The sequence below is a fragment of the Dermacentor andersoni genome, chromosome 2, assembly GCF_023375885.2.
Source record: "Dermacentor andersoni chromosome 2, qqDerAnde1_hic_scaffold, whole genome shotgun sequence".
NCBI lineage: Eukaryota > Metazoa > Arthropoda > Arachnida > Ixodida > Ixodidae > Dermacentor > Dermacentor andersoni.
In genome coordinates, this window is record NC_092815.1 from 149421108 (window position 1) to 149436444 (window position 15337).

The following is a 15337-nucleotide window of genomic DNA, read 5'->3' on the forward strand; positions in this document are numbered from 1 at the left end:
GCGTGAATGTTTCAGGGGCGCCGAAAACAGCACTTTTACTGAGGCTTGTTGCCCGACCCTTTTTAGGCTGTGTGACTGGCGATGAATACAAGGTGGAAAAAACACCTTCTGCCTTTCTCTGTTTTAATGGTTGTATATAATTCGGAATGCCAGAGCGCATGTTCCTGATTCGTTTCAGCAACCATTCGGCTATAGACACGAACACGAGTTCTGGAAAACATGCGTGCTTGAGACTCTGTCTGCTTCGAAAAGAGAACCTCAGGTATGCGACAATGTGACTAATTCAGAGCGTTCGTATAGTACACATTTGAAATGCTGCACTTCGCCAATTTTGAATGCGCTTTCTTATAATGTAGACATGTATAATCGACTTGGTACGCTTGTACGTCTATGGATAACACGACGTTTCGCTAAGAAATTAACTGGAATGTCAGTGGTTTTCTCCGCAATGTTCGGGAATTAATATCTCGAAAGTGGTGCCAACCTGAGAATTGGTTCCAAGTGGATCCGCCTTGCGAAATGAATGGCTAGAATTTGTAAATTGAAATATGGGCCATCAGGTAAATAATTATAAAATTAATTCGTGATTTTTTGTAAGTTAGATGATAACATATTGTCACGTGGTGGTGACGTTGAAGAACACAGTAGCAAATACTGTGAAAGACAAAACTAACTTTTATTGGGCGAACCTGTGCCCACAAAAACAGGCTACACTTATAGCACAACGAAAGCGGCGAACACGGTCGGCGATCGTCGAAAATCTGATCAGCGGGTCAAGTGCGTCGGCTTTTATACAGCATTCATCGAAGGTTCCAGACTAATCGTTGGGACCCGCATGCCTTCCACAAAGTTCTACAACATTCGAGTCACGCGGTGAAATCAGATAACACAAGGTTCGGCGACAACAGACAGCGGATCGAAGCATCGATAACTTTCCACAAACTTCGGATACATGCAGACGCGTCCCGCGGTGTGCGATAACATTTGTTAGGCGGCGAAACGTGGTCGCCCGTTAAATATAAGTACACGTGTCAATACCCCCCTCTTAAATAGCATCGACCCGATGCTGCAAACAAACGAAAGTAATAAAAGAAAAGCACTCCTAACAAAGAAAACAATAAAATAAGGAAGTTCGTCAGCGTCCGTAAAAGGGTTTAAGACGCACCACGTGGACCACTTCAGATCGTGCGCGGCGTCGCTGTGAATGCGAAATGCCGTCTGGCACGACCTCATAGTCCAGTGCGCCAATACGTCGGATGACCTTGTAGGGTCCGAAATATCGTCGCAGTAGTTTTTCACTGAGTCCTCGTCGGCGTATCGGGGTCCACACCCAAACACGGTCGCCGGGCTGGCGGCGGCGGCGGCGGACGACGGAATTGCGTCGTTGCAGGGCCCTGGCGTGGTCGCGGAGGGGGACCTTGACGGCGTGCGACGGCGGCGTATGTCGTCGCTTCTGGCTGGGGCTGCGGTAATTGAGGTTGCAGCTCGGGAACTCTAAGCGATCGGTGCACCTCTTCTTTCACGATGGCGGCGATCGAAGCCACTTGGGGCTGCGACGAAGGCAGGACCTTGCGCAGTTCTTCGCGCACAATGGCCCTGATGGTCTCCTGAAGGTCGCTGGAATCCAGTCATTGGATGGCGTACTGCGGCGTGAGCCCCTGGCCGGTATATTGCCGTGTGCGCATATCCAGAGTTTTCTCGATCGTCGATGCCTCTGCAGAAAACTCAGCTACAGTCTTCAGCGGGTTACGAATAAGTCCTGCGAAAAGTTCTTGCTTGACGCCCCGCATCAGGAAGCGGACTTTTTTCTCCTCTGACATTTCCGGGTCGGCGTGCCGGAAAAGACGGGCCATCTCCTCCGTGAATATCGCGATCATCTCATTTGGCAGCTGCACTCTGGTTTCTAGTAGTGCTTGGGCTCGCTCTTTTCGCACGACGCTCGTAGACGTTTGCAAGAAGCCGCTTCGGAACAGGTCCCATGTCGTTAAGGTGGCTTCTCGATTCTCGAACCAGGTCCTGGCGGCGTCTTCCAGTGCGAAATAGACATGCCGAAGCTTGTCGTCGCTGTCCCAACTGTTAAACGTAGCTACCCTCTCATACGTCTCGAGCCAGGTTTCCGGGTCCTCGAATGTTGATCCGCGGAACGTCGGAGGCTCCCTGGGCTGCTGCAGCACGATGGGGGAGGCTGGGGCTGCCATTGGGGTTGCGTTGTCCACAATATTCTTGGTCTTCTCAGGTAGAAGTCCGTGCTCCGGGGGCAGCCGTTGAAGACGGCGGCTTGCTCGATGCTCCGGGACTACGTTGGTGTTCTCTTTGCGGTCCGGGCTTGGATCACGGCTTGTCGGGGGCGTCCGGTACATGAACGAAAAGCACCTCCACCAGATGTCACGTGGTGGTGACGTTGAAGAACACAGCAGCAAATACTGTGAAAGACAAAACTAACTTTTATTGGGCGAACCTGTGCCCACAAAAACAGGCTACACTTATAGCACAACGATAGCGGCGAACACGGTCGGGGATCGTCGAAAATCTGATCAGCGGGTGAAGTGCGTCGGCTTTCATACAGCATTCATCGAATGTTCCAGACTAATCGTGGGGCCCGCATGCCTTCCACAATGTTCTACAACATTCGAGTCACGCGATGAAATCAGATAACACAAGGTTCGGCGACAACAGACAGCGGATCGAAGCATCGATAACTTTCCAGAAACTTCGGATACATGCAGACGCGTCCCGCGCTGTGCGATAACATTTGTTAGGCGGCGAAACGTGGTCGCCCGTTAAATATAAGTACACGTGTCAATAGTTGAAATGTTTGTGCAAGGAATGTCCGCCTCTTCCTGTAGACCAGCTCATGAACTAGAATTGTGATATCTGCCACAAGCAACCTTTAAATACAAATACAAATACAAAAGCCTTTAAATGCTTTTGAATGTGTTCACTGAAACACCCTGAATATTGTCCGTATTCAACATTAATTGGCTGGTATTGCGCGGCGCGGTCAGATGCACCCGTCATTTTTGCGAACGCGTTTCTCCGAATGTTCTGTTTTTAAGTTTTGTCCGTTTGCCAACTGCGCTCTGAAGCCCTCGCTCTTACACAATGTTGATAGAAGCTACGCTGACCCCTTTACAAACGTTAGGTCGCCCTGGGGGTTACTCGCTGTTTACGCTCTACCTAGGAGCTCAATTAAGTAAAATGCACAAGGCCTTCTAATACAGTAAAATTCTGCACATCCTCAGAAGTCCTTTGCGGTTGCGGTATATCGTCGAATTTTTCCAGCCATAACCCGTCAAACTGATGAACAACCATATGCAATGAAGGTAGGTAATCGAAAAAACCCCAGGGGAAGACGTGTTCAAGTAAACAGGAACACGTCGCGCTCGGTGACCGCGGAAACTGGCGTTCAAAACTGTAGTTAAGAAGCGCGGAAGCAGGAGCGAGTGAATTGACCTTAGTGTGGTCTCTCGCTTCAACGCGAACTAACGTCGAAAGCACAGCGCATGCGAAGCTACCTGCACTCGGTGCCTGTACTTTGTCCCGCGCGGGTGCACACTTAGTCCACAGCGCAGATCGCTTGCAAGATACGGCGGGCGCGCCAAAACCAGCAGTAGCCGGAGCAGAACGCCCCCCCCGCACTCTTCCTCGCCTCCTTGGCCCCCTTGCTTCGCACACAAAAAACGGTGCGCTTCTGCCACTAAGCCTTCCTCCTTAACTAGCGCGAGATTGAGTCGCGATCCTCGGCTCACACTCGCAAGTTTTCACTCGCTCGTACGGCGCACGGCGACGATGTTATCGTGTTTGTAATTTATACGGAACATCACGGCAAAGACGACGGCAACAGCAGAACTGCGCTTGGAGTGTCCATACAACTGCTATCTCAATAAAACCCTAGAGGGCAGGGGCACCCTTAGTCTATAGAGGGGTGATGCTGTCAAGGCCGAATCTACCAATACACGGTGGGAAGGGCACAAGTCGGAGAGGACAGGTTGCACCGGGTGGACAAGGAGATTAGTGTAGGAGGAGAGTAGCATTGCTGCAGCTGCCTAGAGATGTATGTTGAAGTACGGACGAGGAGCGTGCTGCCAATACAATCGAGCAAAGCGCCACGCGTTTGGAAGCGCGTAGGTTGGCGTAGCGTTAACGCAAATGAAATGGTGTCAAGCTCAGAAAGCTAAGCGGCAAGGTTGGAACCCGAGTCAGTACCCATGGGCTACTCATATATCCTAAATTATTATAAAGGGGTCAGACTGAAGTACCCACCCCCAGATAAGGATCTAAGCAGAGAGGATGCTGTTGCATGGCGACAACTGCAGACGGGTACTTTCCCAAATCTAAACCTTCTCAATAAAATTTTCCCTACACAGTATGAGGCTAAGTGCCCATGGTGCGCAAAGAAACCAGATCTATACCACATATCATGGGCCTGTTAAAATATTGAGTCCCCAACTGTCTATAAAATTAAAAACCCGAGTGCGGAACAGTGGGAGAGTATGCTTTCCAGCGTAAGCTTGAACGGCCAAAAGCGCCTTGGACTAGGGCACCAACCCTGTGATTGCAAACAGAAGAATCCATCAGAAGATGGAAGAGGCCGTCTGAAGCCGCGAAGATCTCTTTTCTAGAGCCCAATAAATGTTTTCCGATCCGATCCTAAGGTTGGTTCAAGGAGCATATAATTACGAATAGCAGCGTGAAACTCAAGAGAGGGCCGAACCCACGCATGCCAGGCAAGCAAACTTAGGCAGCTGAAGGTTTAACGCGAGCAACGACCCAAATTTTCACGTATTCTATGTTACATCAATCATTAGACTGCTTGGTTGCGATCTGGTTGCATGTGCGGCACAGTAGAGGGGATACTGGTGAGACAGCGACGTAAAAACCTTTAGTGCGCTCAGTACGAGAGTACATACTGCGGGTACACGAACCGCGTCAAGGGAGAACCTGCCCCGTCCACCACCCCCAAGCTAGTAAACCACGCTCAAAACATTTTCAAGAGCAAAATTCCTCATTTGTATGTCCTTTTTTTGAAAAACCACGGTTGCTAAACACTTTGCATGTGTGCAATCAGTTCGCAACAGTTGCCTTCAAATGATGGTCAACTGTTGTCGAACGTCGTCAGATCGCATCCACATTGCAGCTACGTCTGCATTCAAGCCAGTCTTTTTCGTGTGCGCCAAGAGTGCGAACAATAGCCTTGTTCTACTTTGTCGATTTCGTCGTCTTCTCCACGTGCATTTAACACCGATTGCCACGAGATGCGTTAGTCCTTTCATATCGCCGAACGAAAAGCAACTTATAGAAATAAGTGAATATATGTGCTGTAAGTCTTCTAGAACAACTAACACTTTCATTGCGACTTCTCCTGCCTGTTTCTTGTCAACAGTTTGGAAGAGCTTCGCAAAGGAACTTAGGCAGTTCTGTTCAAAAAACCGCGTTGCCAAACTTGTGACTTATGGTGGGACTTCGAGCATCGCTACCAATCGCGACGCGTTGTTTTACATACGTACTTTGTGCAGGGACTCCGATGGTCATGATGGTCGAGTTCCCGTACGGAGGCTGGTGTTTCGCTGGCTGAAGTACGTCGCTTCCCCAAATTGGGGTAGTCGAGGCACTGAATTTTTGGTAGTGGGGCATGGCGCGTGCGCCTGCCCCCCTACCCTGACAACCAAAAACAAGAAATGTTTGTCTTGTCCGCTTGCGACCTGCCGCTGCGGCTGTAAGCGATGTGTGCTTGAACGTGCGCATCTCTGAGAAGCTTTCTTTTCGGAAGCTCCTACCATATCGGAATAATAAAATTACATTGGGAGAATTAAGTTCGCGTATCCAACTAACTTGTTGGAATTTATCAGCATGAAAAATCTTAGTTTTCACTTAAAGTGTGCTCGAACAACTGGACACGTCTGTGTCTTACATAACTTAAAGCAAGGCAACGTCGAAGGCCATATTTACGTCTTTCAAGCCTCTAGCGCATCAAATGAACTCAAATGAATTCCGTTGTGACCTTTCAGTGCAAGATACACTTGTTACACGTTTTCAGATCTTCTGTGAGCCTACGCATAGGGTCCGCCTTCATGTGCCATTTCATGCGTCTTCTTGAGACGCCCGGCGTCATGTTGATAGAAGGGAGCCGCGCGCATGACGTGTAAACCAGCCTTACGGGGCCCCATGCGCTGTCGTTCGTCAAACGACACCCTCCACATTCCAAACAACCAGCATAAAAATTACTGGCTCGTGTTTCTCTCAGCCAACTCCTCTCCACAACCAAAGCATTGATTTCACCTGACACGGTGCGCGTCATAAAGAACTGGCAGGGTTTTCCCGCCTTGCGACCTTGAATCGTACCTTTGCATATTGTGGGCGCGCTTCTGTGTTCTGTAATTTGGCGAAAAACCCAACAGCGACCGGAAAGCGTCGGGGGTACGCTAAGCAAGCATCGCTTTAGGAGTTATATACTCTATTGCAATAAAGAGATTGTTACTGCAGAATTTGTAATTCATTAATTAGTTTCCAACAGACTTCCGGTATCATGATGAAGCAGCGTTGACACCATGACCCTGGTGCGCAGAGAAACGCCTTAGTGCCCACTTCAAGCCACGCGTGTGGATATTTTTGCCACGCCTGGAGCAATTTCTGCCAAAACGCAATAAAAGATTGTATGAAATCTCGTCTAGCCGTGAAGTAATTTCTTATGTTAGGAACAAAAAAGGAGAAGGCCGACCAAGAGTAGCACTGTATTTCTCACTCCCCTTCCACGAACTCTTTCTGTGTAGACGCCGCAACGCGAAAGCTTTTGACGACACCATTTGGGTCAGCGTTTTGTTTTTCTACTCTTAGTATCTATTTCTGCTCGTTCGGCCTGCTTCTCGGGAACAAGGCTGTCCTCGGCTCGCGTTTTCTCTCCCCGAGAGCAAAGTTCGGGCTTTACCTCAACGCTTTTCTGGGGAATGATACTTGATATCGAGTGCCGAAGCCTTAGACACCAACGTGGACCGGTTCCTTTCGTGACGCGTCTCACCACGTAAGTGGCTTCGAATGGCGTCGCTTCAAGCAGAATTTGCTCCCTTTCACTCTTCGTAGCTCGCCGTTTGAAATAATTGCAATTGGGCAGATCAACTATGAAAAGAATGCTTGCTATCGAAACTGGAACGTTTTTAGCCGCCTGAAGTATCTTTCACATGATTCGATTTTCATCGCACTGGCAGTGCGATTTCCGTCGCCTGCCACGAAAATAGCAGTCGCAGTGGTGACCCCTCGCCCACCCCCTTTTCGACTTTGAACGGCCGCTTGGTCGCATGTCGCACCGATCGCTGCTACTAGTCGTCAAAATTGTGCCGAGAGTTATTTCGCGGTTTGTTTTGGGAAATGGCGTCTCGCTCAACATGTGCAATGCGCGGAGACGTGGATTGCCGAATCCGGTACGTAGGGCCGACACGCGACGAGAGAATAAAGAACTCGTACCGCAGGGTCCATTCTCCCATTTCTGTGCGTTCTTTCGCAGGCTACGTAGCAAATGAGGCGCATTTTCGCGTTTGCTTCGCATGCTATGGATGTAGTACTTACTACACAACTTTGCGAATTTCGACGTCTTCGGTCCCCACGAGACGAAATGGTCTTTTGGGGCTGTCACAATTTTCTTAATTGTTGAGTAGCGTACAAAATTCCCGCGTTTAGATAATTTAAGTAATTGCCACCTCGGCAACGGCATATGGCGACAGAGGAAAGTACTCGAAATTTCTACATTGCGTTGAACGCGCCACCGTTTAGTCGCATTCTTTTCCTGTCAGTTTTCGCGTCGCACGTCACTTTCCTCATGCATCTTGAAAGGTTATCCTAACTCACCTGCTTATTAAATTTGACATGCCAAATGTGCAGTCTACTGTAATGAATTTTCTACGATAGCATATTTCACTCCGTGGCTTCAAAAAACAGTGTCGCCACTTTGTTTTCGAATATTTCATGCAATTTCTTTTCTTATAATTATTTTTGCTTTCCCTGCCCCGAAAGCAATAAGCCTTGAATATGTAGATGACTTTGTATCCTTACTGCACCTGTATTAACCATTGCTTTGTACGGTAATTAACTATACTACACAACATTACTGCTTGCTTTAGTGGCACAGTGACAAGATGCCCTCCCGAAACGCCATGTAAAACTCATAACGATGCGAAAAGCAGGCAGATAACCTATTCTTATGTAGGTGAAGTAGTAGAAGACAATACGTTGAAGAAAGTCAAATAAAAACTGTGCAATGAAGTCAGTCAGTTGCATCCCTCCTTGTGCATGAGTATCCTTCAAGTAAGAACGGTTCTTCCACGTTCACAGCTATTCAGTTGTGCATAAATATCGTTTCTAATAAGTGTGTGACCACATTTATCAGCGTGTAAACCCATGTAACCATATCGCTGTCTTTATATGTGGTAAAGTGCCATGCTAATTGCAAGTATATTTCTCCCTGTGATTTTAAAAGAATCTTCTGCATTTATAGTACACACAGTATGCAGTTTATTCAACAAATGGCCACAAACAGCTCATTTGCAATGACTCATTTATTCCAAGGCTTACTTACAGACAAGCACGAAAACAAACGTATCTGTCGACACCAAAATCGTTCTTCAATTTATTCACCTGTCCATTGTGGCTATGACATTCTGCTGCTAGCACAAGATGAGGAGTTGAATTGTCAGCCGTGTCAGTCGCACTTGGATGTGATTCGCAGGTAAAAAAGAGCTCTTGCACTTGCACATCATATATATGAGCATATGCAAAATCTAAGCAGCAATACTAACACCAACGGAAAGCAAAGGAAAAATTGTAAAAATTGCATCGTTCCGATATATCACATGTGGAACGCATTCATTGCGTCAATATGTATTGTTCAACAGCGCTGCACAAATAAGTACCATCAGGTGGCTGGTTCTACAGATGTATAAATGTCACAAGACGTGCTCATACTATATTCTGCAGACGGCAGAAAGAAAACCTTTTTCAAGAGTTGTCCCTTCTGGCAGATATGAGTGGGCGGTAAGCAGCAGAAAGTACATTGGAGGACATTATGTGATACCGCTTACCAAAGAATAAAGAGTGTACCTATCAGCAACGCTTTGTAGAGAGCGCCTCCTTCACAGCAGTGACTGCTTTGCCCGAGTTAAAAGGATAGAATGAAATGGTACCAGTCGTTGAGGCTTAGTGGACATAGCATTGCGCTGCTAAACACCAAGTCGCGGGATGTAATCCCTGCCGCCGCAGCCACATTTTAATGGGTGAAAACTGCAAAAAAAAAAAGAAAATGGTGCACTCTCCATTGAGTGCACAGCATAGAAACCCCGGTTGTCAAAATTCATCTAGAATCTCTTGGTATCGCAGGCCTCGTATCATATCGTGGTTCTGGCCCGTAATACCCCACGATTTCAATAAGCTTTCATTGAAGAATAAAATGAGCGTTTTTTGTTTTGTAAACATCCCAAGCGATTTGTAAGGGTAATTGAATGATAATTTCTGTTATGGATGCACATTCAAGCTCTGAGCTAATTGAAATTTTGTAAGCCACTCATTTACTGTCACTGTTAAAAGGGAATGCACAGAACGGCGAAGGGAAACCAATGTAGAGATCGCAGGCTGTTAAGTGTCGCATGACAAACAAATGAGGTGAACACCCAAATATTTTAAAAGGAACAGTATTCAGACACTAGCTCTGGAGCAGTTTTCCTCGTAGAAAACGAGTTGTGTGGTTGTCAGTGGAATTATTCATAGTGATAAGCCGTATAGTTGGTCAGGAACTTAGTCTGTCCAGGTTACGCGGTGAGGTATAAAAAAAATGGGAAAAATGTGTGTGTTGCATGATATTCCATTGCACCATTAACTTTGTATGTATCACACAATGGTCGATAAAGTGACGCATACTAGATGAAATGCCATCGGGGAGCTCATTCATTTAAAGGCAAAACAATAGGTGCCATTGCCCGGGGAGATCCTTAATGCACTGAAACGTGAGAGGATGCTCTGCTGCTGCTTACAATGAATTGAAAGTTACTGAAGGGAAACGCTGTTGTCCAGGTGATCACAGATGAATCAAGGGTCATTACTTTCATTTCAAATACGAAGCGTTTCTGCTAATATGGATCGTATAGACAAGAACGTAAGTCAGTGAAAAGATTGAATTTCACAGCACAAATTACATTGCACGTTCAGTAATCGTACACATATTATTCGCGGCATTCTTCAGGGGAGACGTGTGCTTTAGTGCAGGTGTTTTCTGCTGCGTTTGGTGCAAGAATATGGCTAGGAGCAGGCAGAGCTTATGGGCAATCACGAGCAATATACACACACCATACCTACACACACACACACACACACACACACACACACACACACACACACATATATATATATATATATATATATATATATATATATATATATATATATATATATATATATATATATATATATATATATATATATATATATATATATATATATATTATCACAACTGCCCGGATGTATAAACGGGACTATCGCTAAGCTTGGATTTCACGACGCAAATTACATTCCATGTTTAGTAATCACATGATCGTGTGTTGTAGCGCGAAGTGAACACGGACAGACAGGGAGCAGACAGGACGAGCGCTAACTATCAACTAAATTTTTATTAAGACGAAGAACATATACATGTAGGTGATTGCAAAAACCACAACATAACAACATGACAAGGTAAAAACATCAGTTAAACATATCCTGAGGTATGGAAGTCAAAGAAGGAAACACACACAGAAATATGATTACTTCAGATTAGTACACGTATTGTGAAGGTACTGAAATTCGCAATCTAACAGAGACAACGATGCATGGCTAACGCAAGTGTCTCCTAATCTTTTGATGTGGAATGCCTCGATAATTTCCCGTGTGGTTTGGCATTTGTGTCTGGAAAGAATATTTGTGTCTTCAAGGAAAATTTACAACGACAATTGGAACAATGTGACGCTAAATGTGATGCATTAAGGCTGTTTAGTGAATGTTTGTGTTCTTTTAGTCTAATATTAAGGCACCGACCGCACCTCCAGTAATCAAACACAGCTCATTTGCGGCTTCATTGAGGTATTTAATGGTTGCAGCTGCGTTTGGAGCAAGAATATGGCTAGGCGCACGTAACGCTTATGCGCAATCACGAGCAATATAACAAACATCATTTCTTCAGAAGTTTACTTTCAATACGGCTAGCGCGAGGATCTCGTCGGGCTGACAGAAGTACCTTGCTGCAGCCAAATAGCGCGTATGTGGTGAGGGTATGGGCTTTTTGGTTTGTCATGCTGTAGTTCGTCGTAGCGCAGGCAGAACGACACGGATGTAGAAGGCACACAAGACAACAGACAGCGCTAAACAACCAGCTGCGAGCAGCTGTTTAGGTACGCTGTGTCGCTTCTTAGTGAACTCGCGAACCGCTCCTTGCGCACTGCAAAACAGAATGAAACTTTTAAACGTATTATTTGCTCCTAATAAAAACAGGTCAATAGTATTATAAGGGCCAGGGTTTCTTTTTTTATTAGATTAAAAGAATTATGCGTCGTGTGTTACAAAACCTGGCAGCAAGCAACCCTAGGCGTCGCAGGAGTCGCATTCTCGAAATCGCGATTGTGTGAAATGAGCCCTTTAAAATTGCATTGAAATTGCGTGATTGCACCGATATTTATCGCTCCAGTCTCAGCATGTGAAGTAGCCTTTCGTTTACGCTTCAAGATGAGTGGCCACTTTATTGAGATGTTACGCAACGTGTGGCAGTTGCTCCCGACGGGCGAAGCACTGAAAGCGAAAAGAAAGCTTAGCGTTACGCTTGCACCTTTCGGACGCTGTTCTAGCTATACGCGGATGCACAGGCTGGAGATACGCAGCGCGCAAGGCGACTTTTGGCTGGCAGAAGTAGCAGCGCCCTGGCCCGCTACGTCTCACAACGCTGCCCTGATGAACGCCGCCGGAGGCCTTGCATGCGCAGCACTTCGATAATACGCGAGATGAGACTCGCGAGATACCGTGCGCGTTAGTTACCGCACGGCGAAATATTAGGTAACGTTAGACTAGCGTTTACTGCTGCGACTAGAGCGCTGCAGCTCCTCGGCAGGAACGCTACGGTGCGTACGCACACTGCTTACGGATGCACCGGGAGGCGATTGGGCGTAGCTTTGGACACTTCGTTGTTTTTGCGGGAAACCCACTTCTTGCCCACTTCGCTTCTCTGTAGAACCTTTAACCTCATGGGTCGTGAGAAGCACCCTGCAGTACTATTAATAATTGCACGCTTTTGACTGAACTGAACTGAACGCAATTCGTTGCAAGGACTGAGATAGACTATATATATTCTTGCTTGCTTGTAGTTTTAGGATAAATTTACTCACATCCTTGTTGCCACTGGGACCGCAAGAAATAGAACAAAAATATAGTACACACTAGTTGCGTTTGTTCTATCATTTCATACTAATAATTGCTTATTTGTTATTTTATATAAAATAGCTTTCAAACTGAAGCATGATTAGGGTTTACTTTCCCATTGTTATTGTCATCCTAATAATCATCGTCGTAAGTTTGAGTTCAACTGCAGAAAACAACAACTCGTCGTCACTGCTGAGATGCACAGCATGAAATGTGCAGCACAGCGGTGTCAGTCTTCTTGAGCCCCAGATTTACGGAATATAGCAGCGATCTTCATTTGATCTTTCATGGGCAAATGTAGACCCGCCGTGGTTGCTCAGTGGGTATGGTGTTCGCTGTTGAACACGAGGTTGCAGGATCGAATCCCGGCCACGGCGGCCGCATTTCGATGGGACCGAAATGCGAAAACAGCCGTGTACTTATATTAGGTGTACGTTAAAGAACCCCAGGTGGTCAAAATTTCCGGAGTCCTCCACTACGGCGTGCCTCATAATCAGAAGGTGGTTCTGGCATGTAAAACCCCATAATTTATATATATATATATATATATATATATATATATATATATATATATATATATATATATATATATATATATATATATATATATATATATATATATATATATATGGGCAAATGTAGGTCTTTAGATAGAACGCCATTATTTGTAATGGGGGATCTCTGAAGCGTCACCATTATCCCAATCTGTGTCTTCCTCTAGCAGGGAACTGAGCAGCCAATCAGCTATGCGAGCCAAAATCAAATTCAGCCACGCGAATGCAAGCATAGGCACCAAAATCAACTTCAGAGACAATACTCTTGAGTCGCCTATCAGACTCCAGTCAGTGCAGGGGAACGTTTATTCAAGTCAATTACTCATAAGGGACCCTCATCACGTGAAGGAACATTACAGAAAAATAAAAGTAGGTTACAAGGCATACGCCAGGCATTACTAAATCTTGACTGGAAGCTTACCACTGTCGCTGAAGAGAAAAATGCACAATTTTTATTGCGTTCTACCGTTGCTAACATATGGAGCAGAAAGATTGACGCTGACAAAGGAGTTCGAGACGAGCTAAGGACCGCGCAAAGAGAGATAGATCGGCAAATGTTAGGCGTAACGTTAACAGACAGGAAGACAGGAAGAGTAAACGGGGATAGCCAATATTGTAGTTGATATTTTGAGGATAAAATGGAGCTGGGCAGGTAGGTAGATAGAATGCGTAGGTGAGATAACCAGTGGACCAATAAATAGCGTTACAGAATGGTCGCCAAGGGAAAGAAAGCGCAGTCGAGTACGGCAGAAAATTAGGTAGGGTGCTGAATTTAGGAAATTTTCAGGCGCAAGTTGGTGTCAGCTGGCGCAAAACATGAGTATTTGGAGATCGCTGACAGAGGCCTTCGTCCTGCAGAGGAATACCTCAGGCTGATAGTGATGATGGGGACGTCGCAGTCTTTGTAAATAATTTATCGCCATGGGGCTAGCAGAGTTTAGTTATGTGTTTCAGCTGTGTCAGGAGACCCACACAAAGAAGCTATAACATACAGGGGGCTCAATTACGGCAAATAAGACTGACAACTGCAGCAATAACTACGTGACGAACAGCTCAGAGGCATGAAAACTCATTGCAAAAGCGACTGAAACTCTAACTCTAGAAGAAAAAACGTAAGCTTTAGGTGAAAGGCAATCAAGACAATGAAGGTTTGGTAAATACAAAAAAAAAGACAAGCACCGTAAATATTCCGCGTGTTGATGATCACGCCTACAGAGTATTACACAGAGGCCGTTTACGTGAACCGGAGAAAAAGGGCTGAGTTTGTTTCACAAGCTGAGATTTGTCTGCCGCGCCCACGTAAACACTAGCTGGTCGGGCGGAGCTGTGGACGATTAGGACTGAGCCAGTCTGCAGTGCACGCGGTAGGTTCACCCAGCGACGCATTTGAAGCGCTTATGTAAACGCGGACGTGTCGGGTCGGTGGTTCGCAGCCAGCAGCAATTGTCTTATTGGTACCCTTAACACAGGTTTTCGCAACCATTTCGACCCGTCATCTCGATTCGGCAGTGCCCTGGTACTGCGCAGTCGGGTTGTTTGAGCCCTTCTTTTAATTCGACCAGGTTCAACAGATTAATAAATACTTAGCAATTCGTTGCGCCGCGAAAAAACGTTAAAATTCGGAGAACGCAGACATCTCGGGCGCTATAACGTAAATCTATTCCAAACTTTTCTATTCCAATTCTGCTATCAGCGCTCCGCGATTGGTCAAAAACTTTTTTGGACCACCCCCACTTCACCTGTCTGTCACGCGACGTCACGAAAACCGTCATACCTCCCTATGTGATATGATGTGTACACACTGATTATGCAGGATTTGACCGAATAAAGAAAAACAGTTATTTCTGATTAGACGCCTTTTTGCCATTAGCCCCCGGCTATTGGTCAAAAGTTTTCGGGCTGCACCCACTTCACCTGCCTGTCACGAGACGTCACAAAACCGCCAGAGCTCACCTCGTCAAAATGGCGTGTACGCATTAAAGATGCATAAATATGCCGAACAAAACTGAATTTTCTTCTGAATAGCCGCAGGCTGCCCCGTTCCGAAAGGAACAAAAGATCTACCGCCGGTCGCTCAGGCGCTGGCTACTCGTACCTACCGGAGAGCATGGGTTTATTTGCGTATAATAAAGCTTCTTGCGTGGCCGTGCAACGTTTCCGAGCACTTTCGGCACCTTTACGACCTCATTCTGGCAACTCTTCTTTGATGAGGATCCGTTTTAGTGTCATTCTTAAGCTTCCGTTGCATGCCGCCGCAATTTTCGACCAGCCACCGCAAGCTAAGTAAGGGAAAACGGACCAATCGCTGACGCCGGCACCACCCTCTTCATCTGGTTATCGATTTTCACTGCACTGGCTCTGCC

The 15337-nt window shown here is 46.2% G+C and overlaps 1 pseudogene; it reads left to right on the forward strand.

Moving 5' to 3' along the window:
- Positions 1 to 5499: 5499 nt before the first annotated feature.
- Positions 5500 to 5653, forward strand: LOC126541039 (U1 spliceosomal RNA; annotated as a pseudogene).
- Positions 5654 to 15337: the final 9684 nt, after the last annotated feature.